We start from the raw sequence: 17,178 nt of genomic DNA, 5'->3' as shown, positions 1-17,178 counted from the left end.
GCCATCGCACGCCAACACAACCTCAACATCATCTCCTACGCCGACGACACTCAGCTGATCCTCTCCCTCACCAACGACCCCGCCACCGACAGAACCAGCCTACACGAAGGGATGAAAGACGTAGCCGAGTGGATGACGAACAGCCGCCTGAAACTGAATTCCGACAAGACGGAAGTCCTCATCCTGGGACCATCACCCTCCGCCTGGGGCGACTCCTGGTGGCCCCCTGCCCTGGGCAGCGCACCCAAACTGTCGGACCACGCACGCAACCTGGGCTTCATCCTTGACTCCTCTCTCTCGATGACCAGACAAGTCAACGCCGTCTCCTCGTCATGCTTCAACATCCTTCGCATGCTACGGAAGATCTTCCGGTGGATCCCCACCAAAAACCAGAAAGACGGTCACCCAGGCCCTCGTCACCAGCCGTCTGGACTACGGTAACACCCTCTACGCCGGAACCACTACCAAACTTCACAAAAGGCTCCAGCAGATTCAGAACGCCTCAGAACGACTCATCCTGGACATCCCCCGACACAGCCACATCTCCGGACACCTGAGAGACCTGCACTGGTTCCCCGTCAGCAAGAGAATCACGTTCCGACTCCTCACCCACGCACACAAAGCTCTCCACAACCAAGGCCCCAGATACCTCAACGACCGCCTGACCTTCTACGCTCCCGCCCGCCAACTACGTTCCACCAGCCACACCCTCGCCGCCGTTCCCCGCATCCGAAGAGCCACCGTGGGAGGAAGATCCTTCTCCTACCTGGCTGCCAAGACGTGGAACTCCCTCCCCATCCACCTCCGCCTGACCCAAGACCACCTCGCCTTCAGGAAGCAACTCAAGACCTGGCTGTTCGAGCAGTAGCGGACCCCCCTCCCCCAAGCGCCTTGAGACCCTGCGGGTGAGTAGCGCGCTATATACATGCCCTGATTGATTGATTGATTGATTCAAGCTAGCCTGGATGATAACTGGTCCCATGATGCTTGTTTCCGGTCCACGGTGGACATGGCTTGGCAGTTCGGGATGGACTGCTCCGATGAGGCACAGGGTCAAGAATAATTTGCATATAGCTGTGTCTGAACTCGGGTGGCAAAGTGAGCTGAAGAACCATGATGGATCCAACCCAGATCTGTGACTGGGGATGAGTGTTTGAAAAGTTTCAGCACTCTATCCATCATCTCCTTGTGTTTGCTCTATGAAAATCTATGGCAGGCAGGTGGTGCCAAAGGAAACCTGAATAATCATTAAATAAAATTATTGCTGCTGTGCACCTATGACGCACCTATGGCAGGCAGGTAGTGCAGGGGAACATGGAATAATTCTTACAGAATTATTGCTGGTGGGCTCATGTGACCTATCAGACATCTATGGCAGGCAGGAGATGCAGAGATAATTCTATATAATTAAAAAAAAAAAATTGCTAAGAGTCTATGAGAAATGACATGGGAGGAACGGAGGCAAAGGGGAAAATGGATCAAATGCATAAAAAATACTGTGCTGCAACCATCCTCAAGCACTTTAAACTGATATAAGGGAAAAAAGATAAAATGAACAAAAAGAAAAAATGCATAGGCCTCTTCCGTCAATGTCCCTAGAAAATAGCTTTGAAAAGTGGAAGAAAGGATTTACACACTGACTACATGAAATGTCAGCAGGCCACATGTTCAGAACAACAAGCAAGAAGGCATTGACAACAAGTAACAAATGCAGCCCTATTACAAACGTAAAGCACAATAGCTACACAAAATGAACAACGAAGAATGCTTACAGGTCAATGGCAAAAGCAAAGCAAACTGGCTACACATAATGGCCGCCCTGTCATATGGTAACGAAGGGCGAAGGCATCAACAACAAAGAACACATGCAGGCCTATGGCAAAAGCACACTCAATACACAAAATATTCGATGGCTATATGTTGACAACAAGCAAGAAGGCATGGATAACAAAGACCATGTGCAGGCCAATGGAAAAAGAAAAGCACACTGTTATATACAACGGCTGCCCTGCACATGGCCACCAAGGTCAGAAGCATGGACAACAAAGAACACATGTAGGCCTATGGCAAAAGCACTCAAAATATAATTCAACACTTTGCAGAAAAACGTAAAATACCAAAAAACACATTTTACATTTAATCTAAGGCCATCCATAAATCAATATATGTTTTTAAAAAACATATATCACAGAAAACGTTTTTTTAAAACACACCCAATGCCTAATGTTGGCTAGACATGACGTGGGCATACAGGTCCCAGACTATGGAAAAGTGAGGGAGGGTGTGTCTGGGGGAAGGAAAATCACCATTGTTTTTCTTCTGAGGTTAACCGAAAGCACTTCTGGGTTGAAAGTTCAGTAACTATCTGCAGGGGGGATACTGGTGCATGGCATGGCCCGTGGGTCTTGCTGTCTACCCGGAATGAATGAATGAAACAGCATTTATTGGGCGCGTAGCTACCCATGGGGCATACCAGCGCTGTAACAGTAACAATAAGGACATCGCAACACACTTAGGAGAAAATCCAAGTCTTCAGTAACTTACGAAGACAAGATGGCTGGGGTCAGAAGGCAGTGGTGTTTACATATTTTTGTTTCATTGCACGTGTAAATATGAATTACCAAACGTGTGTCATTGCGAAGGGACAGACATCTGAAACCTTGGCCACTAATCAAAGAATACATTTTTCTTTATTAATATGAGGTGCAAGACAGTGATTTTCGAATCCTCATCAACCGACAGCACAGAACCAAAGGTGGGCATTAATCCTCCATGGCAGATAAGAGGCAGCCCAGACGGTCTCTCGGAACCTGCTTTTACATGTCTACCCCTTGAGGGAAAATCCCAGTGTATAATGGTTAGCCTTAGGCTTTCACTGTGCTACATTGCTTAATGAGGATTCTGCGCCTTTCTCTAGTCTCAGGATGCAGCACCAAGATGCCAGTTAGGAGCTGGTGCAGGGATGTTAGTCAGCACCGGAGGAGGGATGCTAGTCAGTTTGGACGGGAGTCGGTGCTTGCATATGGCAGGCAGAGTCTCGGCAGGAATGTTAGTCAGCACCGGAGGAGGGAAGGTAGTCAGCTGGGACGTGAGTTGATGCTTGCATATGGATGTCAGTTAGCAGACAGCGCCAGGGCATGCATACCAGATCGTGCTAGGTAGGGATGACAGTCAGAAATCAGCACAGGGATGTCAGTCAGGAGTTGGTGCAAAAATATGGATGCCAGCCTGGAGTAGGTGCCAGAGCAGAGATGTCAGTCAGTGCGGGGGAAGGGATGATAGCCAGGAGTCCGTGCCCGGATATCCTCAGGAATCGATGACGGCATATGGATGTCAGTCAGCAGGCAGTGCTGAGGCAGGATATCAGTCGGTTCTAGGAAGTGAAGTCAGCACCGGTATGTCAGTCACGAGTTGGTGCAGAGATATGGATGTTAGTCAAGATAGGTGCAGAGGCAGGGATGTCAGTCAATGCCAGGGAAGAGGTGGTGGTCAGGACTCAGGAGTCCAAACTCGAATGTCAGTCGGAAGTCTGTGGCAGATTATGGGTGTCACTAAGGATCCAGTGCCGTGGTAGGGAAGTCAGTCCAACTTCAGTCAGTGCCCTTGGCGTCAGAAGTGTCAATGTTACGGGCTTGGTGAGGAGTCGCTCATGAGAAGGACTCTCTATGAGTGCCTCTAAAGGTGTTCGGACCGGGTTCTCCTCTCTGCATGAGCTGAGTGCGCCTCACCACTGCGTCTAGCACCTTTGTGGGTGCCAGAGACTGGAAGAGGCAAGGCCCCTGCAGTGAGAGAGACAAGCACAGCCTGGCAACACATAATACCATGTAGCAGCATCATGTACCAGTTGAACATGTGGAGCATGATATATGACAAGCACTGTCATAACCATGAAGTAAATGAATAGCTGAAGAGTCATTGCTGCTAATGTTGTGGCATCCTGTGAGCCAAAACAGTAAAAGATGACTGCCTTTGGAGCTCAGGGGGCAGGGAAAAAAGATGGACAGGCTGGTGAATGCATCGAGGAGTAAAGAGGTTGCTGTGGGGTTTCTGGGGTAGACACGGAGTCTAAAAATAAAAAGCTGGGCATGTAAATGGAAGGTGCCTAGGGGTGCTGCCTTTATACCTTCAGAACACTACTGGACCCATGGAAAGCAGAATACGGGCTGCACCTACTGTTGAGCTATGTGAGTAGACTTGAAAGAATAGTGACATTATTAGTTATGGTGAAGTACCATTCACCCACACTAATAATCCACTTTCTCACAGATATATAGCTCTTCTCTTTAAGATGTGCAGTTTAATCCATATCTTTGGCAGCCATCTTAGTTGAAGAGTTGAACCTCTCAGCCCAAACTTTAAAAAACATCTTTAAAAAACAGAAGCCAGGTTTGAGGACTTCATTTCCCATCATTCATCAACAGAGAAAGTGACAATTTACTGCCACCTCCCTACTTCAATCAACTCTTCAGGTTGTCCCATTACCCAGGGTTCTCCAACAAAGGAAGGACACAGACAAGAGTATCACCTCTTTGCGCATGTCAGGGTCAGGAATGTCTCTCGGTCAAAACCTTTGTTCCACTGAAACTTATAAGGTAAGATAAAACCATGTGCCTCACCCAGCACCCTATGCTGTCAATCTGCATAATCACACCCAGACCTAAAAACCTATTCAAATAACATTCGCACTACACAACTTTGTAGGCATTCCATTAACTAACAAAACCCTCAAACTACAGAAAACACATTTCAAAACATGCCTATCATAAGCTTGACCCAATGTTCATCACAGAAACATAGTTCACCCCACATCCTCCCATATCAAAGACGTCGTTCTTCTGACAGGCTTGAGCATCCATCATGTGGACTGCCACATAAGAAGGGAAGATAACTTGTTGTCATCCATAAATCCTAGTAGTTCTACATCCTAGGCAAGCAACACTCAACTCCATGGAGTAGTTGACATGCCATTTCCCACTCTCTGCGTCTCAGAACACCATCATCCACCTCATCTCCAGGCATACTGGGCAGAACAAGCACTTCTTTGTTAAATTCTCTAATTTCCCCACCACATTGTCTATTCAACATGCCACAGCAACCTTTTGGGTGACTTCAACCTTCCAGACAAAAGATTCTCTCAAAAAGAAAAAAGAGACACCATTTTCAACCTCCTTGACATACTGTGGGAAAGTGGGTTTTTCTTGCAGTAAACCCCCACTTTCTGCCAGATTTCTGATGTACTTTGACTTGATGTGCCTTGGGTCCCTACCAATCGCGTTCCCAGGGCCTGTGTCCTTTCCCAAAACTTTACATTTGTACCCACTATTGGCTTTTCTCTGGCCACATGCAAGTCCCCTTGTAAAAGGTACCATGGGTAGCAAGGGAACTGTGACCAGGGAAGGCCACTAAGGGCTGCAGCACAAATTGTGCCGCCCTTAGAGGTTATGCACCTTAACACACACACACTTCCACTGCAGGCTGCATGTTTTGGTGAGGAGAAAAGTGAAGAGTCGACATGGCACACACCCTGTGGGCCATGCCTGCAATCCACTGCCTGAGGCCTAGGTAAGACACCCCTTAGCAGGGAGCACTAGCCCTATTGTGAGGGTACAGACGCATGAGCACTGTACCCCTACACTATCTAAGTCCATTCTTAGACATTGTAAGTGCAGTAAAGGCATAAAGAGTATATTGTCTGGGGGGTTGTCATTACGAATTCCACAGCACCACAATGGCTATACTAAATTCTGGGAAGTTTGGTCGCAAACTTCTGTTACGTTATGTTATGTTATTTATTCTTTTGTATAGCGCAACGGTGACTCAAAAAGAGTATCCCGGCGCTTTAGGTAAGGAGAACTACTTCACCATAACATAACACAGTAAAAGGAGAAAAAAACAAGACAGACACAGTAAAAAGGCTACTGAGAGGCCTACTGGGTGAACAACCAGGTTTTAAGACCTCTCCTAAAAGCAAGGAGACTGGAAGCCCCCCGAAGTGAGAGCGGAAGCGAGTTCCACATCTGTGGAGCCAGCAAGCCGAAGGGACGGCCGCCCAGGCGCGCTCTCTTCACACGTGGAACAACCGCCAGGAATAAAGATTCAGACCTCAAAGAGCGAGCCGGATGGTAAAAGGCAAGTCTCTTTTGGAGGTACTTTGCTCCCACCGCGTGGAGAGCCTTATAGGCCAAAGTCATTGCCTTAAAGGCGATCCGTTTGCGGATGGGTAGCCAGTGCAGCGTCAGCAATAGACCCGAAGCGCTAGCTCGTCTATTAAGACCAAAAATGGCCCTGGCCGCCGCATTCTGCACGACTTGGAGCCGCTGCAACAAGTACTCTGGTAGGCCCAGGTACAGAATGTTGGCATAATCTAACCTGGAGCCTATCAGAGCCTGCACGGTCAGCTTCCTGTGTTCCTCCGACAACAAAGGTAAAAACCTCCGCAGCATCTTTAGTAGGCCGAAACAGGTACCAGTCACCCCGAGGATCAGGGCCTTCATCGTCAGCCCCTTGTCCATCTTAACCCCCAAGTTCTTAGCCATGAGGGAAGAACACGACGGGGGAAACATATCGATGGGCCACCAGGCCTGCCAGCTAGGCTCCGTGTCGCACCCGAAGAAGAGTACCTCGGACTTATCGGAATTGCACTTGAGGCTGTTCAGTTGGAACCATTTAAAAACAGCCCCAAGGCAATCCCGGATACTCTCCCCATCAAAGTCTCCCCCTCTCTTGCAGGAGAAGAGGAGCTGGGTGTCGTCGGCGTAGGATACGATCCGGGCACCAAACGACTCCGCCAACGCCGCCAAGGGGGTCATGAAGATGTTAAAAAGGGTCGGGCTCAATATAGAGCCCTGAGGGACCCCGACTCCCAAAGGCGGCATCACGGCGGTGTCAGGAGATGTCCAGACCGTTTGCCGGCGGCCAGCTAGAAAGGAGGAAAACCAGCTGAGCACCGTTCCCCGAAGGCCGATCGCATAGAGTCTTGCGAGAAGGCCATCATGGGGGACGGTGTCAAAAGCCGCCGACAAGTCCAACAACATAATAAACTCAGCATAATAAACTCACACTGATGCCAGTGTGGGATTTATTATACAATGCACTCAAAGGGCATCTTAGAGATGCCCGCTGAAAAACAACCAGCCTCTGGTTTGTTCCATGACTGGTTAACACATGCCTGTCACCACAAATTTCTATACCCCAGGGGTGGGAGCCTTCTCTCCCTGGGCCCAGAAAGTCTTCCCTGGTTGGAGGTGTTCACACCTTCCTCACGTCAGGAAGAGCCATCTATGGCGGGGGAGTTTTATAGGCCTTGCTGCCTTTGCAACGTGACCCCCATCCTCTCCTGCTATCAGGAGCAGGACCCCTTCCTGTCTCACCCCCTTCTAGGCAAAAAGATAGGTGGGGAAAATTAGAACAGGCCAGAAGGTGTGCCACCTCTGCCAACCCCACCCCTCAGGTGGGGCAGGCCAGGTAAAGCCCCCCTCTTCCGTGCCCGCCATCTTCCAGATAGCAGGCACTCTCCAAACAGGATTAGGGATTGTGCCCAATCCCCCACGTGGGGTGAGCACACAAAGGGCGTAGTCACCCTAAGGTTAGTAGCCGATTGGCTACTACCTCAAAACCCCTAAAAAACCTAATTACAGTATTTAGAGAGCAGCCCTGAACCCAGAAAGTAGATTCGAGGAAGAAAGTACCGAACAGCGGTGCTGCCCAAGAAGAAGAGGACACCACCTGCTTTGGTCCCAGCCCTCCCGACCTGTACTTCCTACAACCTGCCTACAGCAAGAACCCCAGTGAGCCCAGCAGCCAGCACCCCCCAGAGCCCGGAGGACCTGCTGTGCAACCACATTAAAGACTCTGTCTCCTGTGAGCTACAGATTTGCTCAAGCACAGACTCACCCACAGAATCTGGATTCCGGCTAATCTGTGATTCTGCATCACTCTGCACCCGACGCCCACGGCCCGAGTTCGAGTGGGCCAATACCAGAAGAAGGTATTCCAGAGATCCTGTCCTTTGATCTGGTGATCCCCGACCTTCCTCAAGCTTCGAGACGATGCCTACAGCCTCAACCTTAAGGGTCCCCGCAACCGAAACTGGTAAGAACTCCTGACATCGTAAGAAACCCCAGCACCCAACACCTCACGGCCTTGGGTGGCCCAACCAACGGTGTCTAGGCATCCCCCAAGAACCTAACTTACCTCTCCAGCTAGTATTCGCCTTCAGGAAGTCTCCCTGCACGAGCCTGCAGTAACTTTGCCCAACCGAAGGTCTCCATTGGAATGCGCAGTGTCCCTGACGTCCTTTTTGCACCCTACACCCGGCCACCCTAGTGCCATTGGCCCCTACAGTGCTGACCTTAACCCTAGGAGCTTTGCGACCACAACCGAGTGGCCTGCTCGTCAGCAGTCCCTAACCGAAGGCCCCCTTACCCCCATTGGCTAAACATTGGGACACTGCACTGCATCCGGGTGTCCCAGTGTCGATGGTGGTGCAACTTGAGTGCCCATCTAGACCTTGCGGATCCTTGGTCCTAACCCCCAAATCTCCCATTCGTAAGTCGTCTACTTACCCGAGAAACAGCTAACACTTTTCTCCCAAAGGAACCCATGTTAAGAGATTTTGGGGTCTAACATGTTTCAAGTGGTGAAGTGATGTTTGTTTGGGGAAAAGAGAACTAAACTGCAAATGTATAAAAAAAAGTCTTACTTACCTCGTATTGTGAGATCCTAAGGTGTGGTATCTAGGCATACCACCCCAAAAGTAATCCAAAAGTAACTAAAAAGTAATCTGAAAATAATTACTGTATAATTTAAACTGTTTTCAAAGCATATACAAACCTGTAAAGATTGCAACTTCAATAACAACTACATATCCTATTACAGTCTTGCATATGAGAGTATATTTTACTTACCTGTGCCAAGTTCTGCTTCGTTCTAAAATAAAACATAAGTATACCTTTTTTTATACTTACCTGATTTGTCTAGATTCTGTCTCTGAGTGTATGTATTCAGTCCTTGTTTGAGTGAATACAATACATGCTTAACACACCCTCTGGATAAACCTAACTGCTCACCAAAAAGCCACAAAGAGAGCTTTTAGTACTTATCTAATTTACCCTATGCTATACCTCTGGGGACTCCCTGGACTCTATACCTCACTTTGGCATAGCATATACAGAGCCAGTGTCCTACACACACTCAATGTGGAAAACAACTAATTTACCAACCACTCGTCCAGCCCTATCTACCTGCTCAGTGGCCTACCAACAAACCAAGGTCAACATGGAAGAAAAGACCAAACCTTCAGATCCTTCAAATACTTCGCAATAGATAAAATAACGCTTGAAAAAATACAGGAGATTCGCAGCATATTGACAACACACAGCCTGCTGCCATGGTTTAATTTGTAAAATTATAACTGCCAGGGCCCTCGTCAGGAGGCCCTTCCACATACCCATTGCCACTGTCAGTGCTGTCAATTACATTAACAACATAACTAATAACTATCACACTACTACACGTGCGGCAGTTCTCACTATTCGTGACCCTGAAAGCTATAAGAATGGCTTTGGTGTCAGGTATTAGTCATTTTTAATATATATTGAATTAATAAACTGCTGTTCTCCTCGCTAAATCAGACAAAGAGCACTGCCATGTGTCAGACTGTCATAAGAGCTGGGTTTGACAATTAAGTGCTGGCGCTGAGCACTGGAAACCATTGGCTCAAATATGGCACTGCCTGCTTCATGTCCCAAGGCTACAACTTCCTGTAGAGTCCCACAATGGTGAGCTTTCAACACCCTTATCTCTTGCAGATCTCGCCGACATACGCAACTTTTTATGAAAATGATGTCCTATCCTTGTCCTTCACCAAGGCTCTTTCTAGGGACCCTCTTATTCTCCCCTACTCACCATTGTCAATATCTGCCTCCCGCAAGGCACCTTCCCAGAAACTCTTGAGACAAGGCAGATCATACGACTTCTAAAGAAACTTACACTAGACCCTGAGCACCTTCACAAATACCAGCCCATCAGTACCCTACCATTCACTGTTAAGATCAATAAAAAAGCAGGTCTATGTTCAACTTTAAAATCACATTAATGATAACCATTTCTTGCGTGACTACCAGTCTGGCTTCAGATCACAATGAAGCATGGAAACTGCCACATTTCACATTAATGACGATGCCCTCCTGACCACAGATGAAGAATGATCCCTGCATGCTGATATTGATTGACCTCGCTTCATTCAACACAGTTGGCCATCCTATCAACATAAGCACTCGATTCTCAAATGGGATTCACTGGCAATGTCCCTCACTAGTTCTTGACCCACCTTTCCAACCCAAACCATGTTGGTCATGAGGGCACCTCCAGGTCCCAAAAGATCTGTAGCACCTGCAGAGTCCCCAAGGGTTCCATACTGTCACCTGTCATCTTCAACCTCTATATAGAGTGGCTTGGTGCGCTACTCACAGATAACAGCTTCAAAATGAATCAGTACGATGATGCAGACCTCATGCCCTCAGTAGGGTGGTGAAGAGGCTGTCCAGCACAAGGAGGTGCAGTACCTGGGCCAGATCCAGCAGATCCTGTCAGCCAGGCACCCCGAGGAGGACTGCACAGGTACCAGCACTATTTCCCTGTTTGGCATGCAGGCGCGGTACAACCTGCAAGATCAATTTCCTCTGCTGACAACCAGGCAAGTGTTTTGGATAGGCATACTTGAGGCGCTGCTGTGGTTAATGAGGTGTTCGACAAATGCCAAGGAACTTTCTTAAAATGGTGTGAAGATATAGGATGGCAACAGATCAAGGTAGTTCCTGGATAAGCAGGACTTCCCCTCCAGGGAAGAAGGTGACTTGGGTCCGGTATTTGGCTTCCAGTGGAGTCATTTTGGTGCTGAGTACAAAGATATGCACACAGATTACACAAGCTAGAAAGTTGACCAGATGCAGAATGTTAATTGACATGATCAAGACCAATCCAGATGACCGATTAATCATCATGTGTGCCTGGAATCCTAAAGATATTCCCCTCATGACCCTGTCCCTTTGCCATGCCCTCTGCCAGTTTTACATGCAGAATGGTAAACTGTCATGCCAGGTGTGTCAGTGATCTGGAGACATGGGAGTGAGAGTGCCTTTCAACATTGCCAGTTATGCACTGCTCACGTATATGATTACCCACGTAACAGGCCTGAAGCTTACAGATTTTGTACATACTTTGGGAGATGCACATGTATATCTTAATCATATTGTACCATTAATTGTGCAGCTTTAGAGGATACCAAGGCCTTTTCCAAAACTGACCATCCTCTGCAAAGTTGAAAATATCGATGATTTTAAGAGAGATTACAAAATCGTAGGATATGATACACATCCAGCCATTAAAATGAAATAGCTGGGGGAACGTGGCCAGACAAGGCGAGATGGTGGATGGGTTTTAGTGTTGCTCCGACGGGAGACCCAGGATCCGTCTTTGACCACCGCCATCAGCACCCGTTGGAAGGGTCCTGGGGATGTATTGGGGAGTGGAAACTGGTGGGGTACTTTAATCCCTTTTCTGCAACCTACCAGGAGGAGGCAGTTTCATGAGGGGAGGATGTGCCAACTTGGTGTCCTTCAGCCGCGACGGAGGCCTCAGACGTCCCGGGACTTGAGCAGAATGAGGTGGCCTGTGTAGGGCTCTTATGTCACACAGCAAGACCGGCAGTGCAGAGGACAGTCTGCACCTCTCCCCCCCTCAGCTGCTCAGACTGCTTGTGAGGTACGGGACCAAAGTGGAGAACGTGAGGCTCCAGCAGGCAGTATTCTGCTTTGGAGGACACCGAGGCCTACCTTAGTGAATACTGCCGGGTGAAGAAGGTTGGTGGCTCGTGGAGTTTGTTCTCCCCTCCCTGTGCCTGGTCCTTGCTTTTATTCTCCCTTCACCGCTGTCACAGTTGAAGGCCCTCCTTGTGGTGATCGGGACGGATTCCTGAGCCAAACAAGGAGTGGCAGGAGGTGCTGTAGGTGTGCACACAGCACCTAGAGTAGCTTAGAGTGCTCCGGGGGCCTGCACATTGACCACACACCTGAGGTTGTGGTGAGGGGGAACTTGTTCTTTGTCGCCTCGTCCTTATACATGTTCTGTGTGCAGGCGAGTGCGTGAACAAGACGCTTGCATGCCGCCATACCTGATGTGTGCAGCACTGAGAAGCCTATTGGCAGCTTGAAAAGACTGACGGACACTGGCCACCACCGGATGGGGGACTTGGCAGTGCAGGAATAGACTGAAAGGATGGTAGCCCAGTGATGGTAGATACCTGCTTGCCGGATTGGGGGAAGAGGAGGCCAGTGAGAGCAGACCTTAGCCCCACCCCCATCCGTTTTGGAGCCCTTACTGGTGCAGCAGGAGTAACCCTGGAGAGGTGAAGCTGGAACTGCTCATGCCTCCCATAGCGAGGAGTAAGGGGTGTGGCCAGGCCTACAGCGGGTCTGGCTAGCCCCACTATATAACTGGACTGAGTGACTTCTCTGGATAGTATGGTGTGTGTGGTACCGGGGAACTGTGGAGCCAGATGAGTTGACACACCCATGCTGTCTATTTTCAGAGGTGCAGTTCCTATGGGGCTTGTGTCTCTCTGCCTTGGAGGAATTCTTGTGCCACCCCATTGGCAAGCTCATATGTGTATGGGGGCCTGGTGGATAAGGCAAAGCTGATTACGTCGAATTTGGAAACTTCTTCTAAAGCAGACTCCGCTGGCTGGTGCCCAGCTGAGCCACGGGCAGCCCTGGGACATTGGGCGCACAGAGGGAGAGGGTCCCAGCAGCAGCAGCCTCAGTGTGATGATATGGAAGGTGGTACTAACTGGGCCACACTGTCAGACACGCCATTGCCAACAACACAGACAGATCACAAACTTGCCAAAATACTTGCTGCCATCGTAGACGCAAGACAAGATCTGCGCGCTAGAGTAGATGCAGTATCAATCGAACTGGGGCTACTGTGAGGGGATGATCAGAAAATGGGAGACTGCGGTACACACGCCGAGCACAAGATCACTGAGATGGGTCCGTCAGTAAAGGAGCTAGAGGGTCAAGTTTGTTCCCTCACCAAGACATTACGGGTCTTGGAGACATGCGCAGAGGATTCTGAAGAGTACTTGCACCAGAACAATCTCTGTATAGTAAGCCTTCTAGAGGGGGCAGAAGGTAATGATTTTGTGCAGTTGTTTGAGACCTGGGTGACACAGAAGGTCACCCTGGGTCAGCTATCCTCACACTTCCTGATTGAGCATGCCCACCATTCCCCTGCACGCCGGCCGCAGGCAGGGGCCTCCACAGGCTTGAGGTGGCCCGTATTCTTAATTATAGGGAGAAAGACACCCTCTTACAAGGAGCCAGGAAGGTTGCTCTGCTCCACTATGAAAATTCACTGTTGTTCATTTTCCTTGACTATATTATGTCCCTGCAGAGCTGCAGGGCTTCATTTTTGGGGGTGAAGCGCAAACTGCGACAGGTTGGCCTCACTATTCCCTCTTTCTCCAAGCCAGGCTCAAAGTGATGGTAAGCTACACAAGCTATTTCTTCAAAGAACTGGGAGATGCTTGGAAGTGGGCGGAGGAGCACCAAAATGAGAACTCAGCCTTGTTCTCACCTGCCCCCCGCCGATGCGTGCCCAAGACCCTGCACCACAGAAAACAGAGGGCTCGTGGTGCTGGTGGCATTGAGATACATGGGGATTCTACTCCGGAACAGGCTAAGGAGCAGCAAGCTCAGGCTTTAGCAACAGCTGGTACCTTGTGGGTGGACTGCAGATCACTGCCTGTTCACGATTCGGAAAATGGGGTCTCTAACATTTATTCCTAACATTTCACAGACAGTATGGACTAGGCCTGGGCAGGGTTTATGGAGTTTTGCTACTAGGAACTCCATGAAGTGCTAAAATAAACTCTGCTGTGCTCTGTGGGGTTCCACAAGCGCAGTAAGTCGCGCTGCTCAATCTAATTTTTAGCTCTGGGAGTTTGTTCCGTGCTGTAAAGTCAGCGCAAATGGCACCACGGAAAGCAGAAGAGGGTGCTGCTTCTTTCTGCTGCTCAAGTAGATGTTCTACTCTAGCTGCAGCTTCCTCAGTGCCAGCCGCAGGTTTCTCAACTCAAGCGGTAGCGACTTGCCATGACCTGCCATCGACTGCCTGTGTTGAGAAATCTCCCCGGGAGGTGGTCTAGCGTATGACTTTCCTTGCTCACGCTAACCAACTTAATGTTGGATGAGCTGCACGAGAGAAAAAAATCAGCTCCCAGTCACATTGCAGAGTTTTTCGGAATGCGGCGCTCAACAAAGAGCGGAGAGTGAGCAAAACTCTGCGAACTCCGCTGGTGGAATGGAATTCATCACCCACCCCTATAGTTCTATTGGCTGTGACGCCATAAATGGTGAAAGAAATCCTGTGACTATTGTAGTGTGGATATTGCACAATTTGCTCTGGAGCCTCGTTTGTGGTCACTTTCTGAAGTTTCAAGATGTTGACTGAACTGTAATGGGTCTCCCTTAACGAACTTGGAACAGCCATAACTACTAGTCCAGATGTGGCGAGGCCTGACAAAGTGCTGGCAACCTCCCTCATTTAGCTCTTCGATAGAGTTAGTGCATACCAGTGTGCACTCAGGAGCATTCTATATCTGGGGAAGTTTTTCCTTTGTTTGGGCCGGTACACAGACATAATATCGACTCCAAAATATCGTTTGGACATAATATCGACTCCAAAATATCGTTTGGAGAAAATATCGACAGGACAGAATATCGACAGCCAAAATGTCGTTTTTAAGGTAAGTGAAGTAATATCGTTTTTATTTTTAGGGTTCAGGGTCAGTTTTGGGTTTTTGGGTAAAGGGGTATTTTTAGGGTTCAGGGTCAGTTTTGGGTTTTTGGGTAAAGGGGTATTTTTAGGGTTCAGGGTCAGTTTTCAGTTTTTGGGCAAAGGGGTATTTTTAGGGTTTAGGGTCAGTTTTCAGTTTTTGGGTAAAGGGGTATTTTTAGGGTTCAGGGTCAGTTTTCAGTTTTTGGGTAAAGGGGTATTTTTAGGGTTCAGGGTCAGTTTTCAGTTTTTGGGTATTATTTTATTATATTTTATTACTATATATATATGTTTAATAAATATGAAATAAAAAAATATTTATTTAACTTTCATTAATTATTTAATTATTATAAGTTAATTTAAGTAATTTTAAGTATCTTTTAGTAATTAATTATTAATATTAATTTAATGTAACACTGTTTTTAGTGAATACGATATTTTTTACAACTATATTTTTGTAAACGATATTTTTAACTCGATATTTTTGTACTTACCTGTTTGTAGATAGAAACTCGATATTTTGACTGTCGATATTTTCTCAACGATATTTTTGATGGTCGATATTCTGTCCGTCGATATTCTTTCAGTGATCCGTTTGGGCCATCACATGTTCTGATGTTGCCTGTGGTAGGGAGTTGTGGATTTTGCTGCAGCTGTTTGTTGAGCCATGCAGTGAGATTCTTCCTTTCCATGCAATATAGTTCCTGTGTCTAGCCGTGTGTTCACCAATCGTTTCGTTTCAAAAACTTTATTCGATACATAAAATGAATCATAAAAGTATTGAACATACAATTCACCAATCACGAGGTCTTAACATCTTGCTAATATGTCTGCATGGTTAGAATTAACATAATTACTTGGAATGTCTGGGGTGTGGGCACTGGAAGAAGGAAACATGCAGTTCAACAATGTCTAAGAAAGAAGGGTGCGCAGATCGCATTATTGCAGGAGACTCATGTGGTGAGTAGGGAGGATCCCAGACTGCAGAAACGCTGGCGAAGGCAATGTTTATGTACCACGTATTCTGGATTTGCTAGGGGTGCTGTGGTCTGGGTTAGTCCGGGAGTCTCCTTCCACTTCTGGGTACCAAGATCGACCCGGAGGGGTAGCATGTGTTACTCCAGGGCCAGCTGGATGGCCAAGGGGTCCTCTTAGGAAGCATATATGCCCCAAATGTGGCACAACCACTCTTTCTTTCACATCTCTCCATGATCCCACATACCGTGGATACTCAGTGGGGACATTAATTGTGTACTTGACCCCTATCCGGATCATTCACACCCACCACTCCCAACCTCCCTGGTAGTGATATCTGCAGCCCATCTTAACCAATGATTGCAACAACAATGGTCTTTATTGGACTGCTGGAGCTCGTTCTACTCTGACTCTAGGGACTTCGATTGTTCTCTCCCGCATGACTTGCGAGTCCGACTAGACCAGATACTCTGTAACCCAGTTACCAAACTTCTGGTAATGGGAGCTTAAAATTTAGGGAAGACTTTTTTCAGATCATAAACCTTTGCAATTGCAGTTGGAGTGGGGAGCACCGCGCCGGACCGTCCCCACCTGGAGGTTGCAGTCTAAAATGTTGGAAGAACAGGTTTTCCAACATGTGACTGACGAGTCCCTCTCACATTTATGTCCAAAAACTGGGGTACCTCTACTTTTCTGTAAATAGACTGGGAAGAGTGCACAGCTGTTCTCAGGGGCCATTGCATACGCACAGTTGTGGGGGTGAGGGCTGACCTGGAGCAAGACCTGGTGGGTGTCGATAAGTCCTTGAGTATGCTAGAAGCTGTGGCACAAGAGGACCATGCTGGGAGCATTAACAGAGGCATCGAACAGGCATGCTCAGCTCATTAGGCAATTGCTCTGCCTGGATTTCCGTGCATATCAAGCAAAATTGCACCCAGAAGGGGGTAAATGGAGTCATTCATTAGCATAGTTACTGCGTAGTGCCACAACAACTGTAACAATCACTGTAATCCAAAACTCCTGGGGCAGTTGGCCACCAATCAGGTGGATATTCATGAGGCATTCACAGCACACTATCAGGTCCTTTATAATCCACCGCTTGTAAATGCCATACAGTCATTGCTTGCCTCCGTAACCCTCACGGTGGTGACTCCTTTGCACAGGGAAGATATTAACACTCCTCTATGTAGGAGATAATGGGGGCCATAAGGAGAACGAGGACCAACAAGACCACTGGGCTCGATAGATTCCCCATCTAATTTTTTAAGGCATACAAACACCACCTTGCTCCCAAGCTGCTTGAATTATACCAGGCAGCCCAGATGGAGGTCCTGCTCCCACCCACGTTGCATGAATCTCTATTAATAT

The 17,178-nt window shown here is 48.0% G+C and overlaps 1 protein-coding gene and 1 pseudogene across 1 annotated transcript in view; one reads left to right on the top strand and one right to left on the bottom strand.

Moving 5' to 3' along the window:
• Window positions 1-11,397, top strand: part of LOC144782585 (thymidylate synthase-like) — a 39,474-nt pseudogene extending 28,077 nt beyond the window's left edge.
• Window positions 1-17,178, bottom strand: part of NOVA1 (NOVA alternative splicing regulator 1) — a 635,377-nt gene that overhangs the window by 524,465 nt on the left and 93,734 nt on the right. The gene's annotated exons all lie outside the window — the stretch shown is intronic.

This window comes from Lissotriton helveticus, chromosome 9 (genome assembly GCF_964261635.1).
Source record: "Lissotriton helveticus chromosome 9, aLisHel1.1, whole genome shotgun sequence".
In the NCBI taxonomy this organism is placed as follows: domain Eukaryota; kingdom Metazoa; phylum Chordata; class Amphibia; order Caudata; family Salamandridae; genus Lissotriton; species Lissotriton helveticus.
This window is presented reverse-complemented; position numbering and strand designations above follow the sequence as displayed.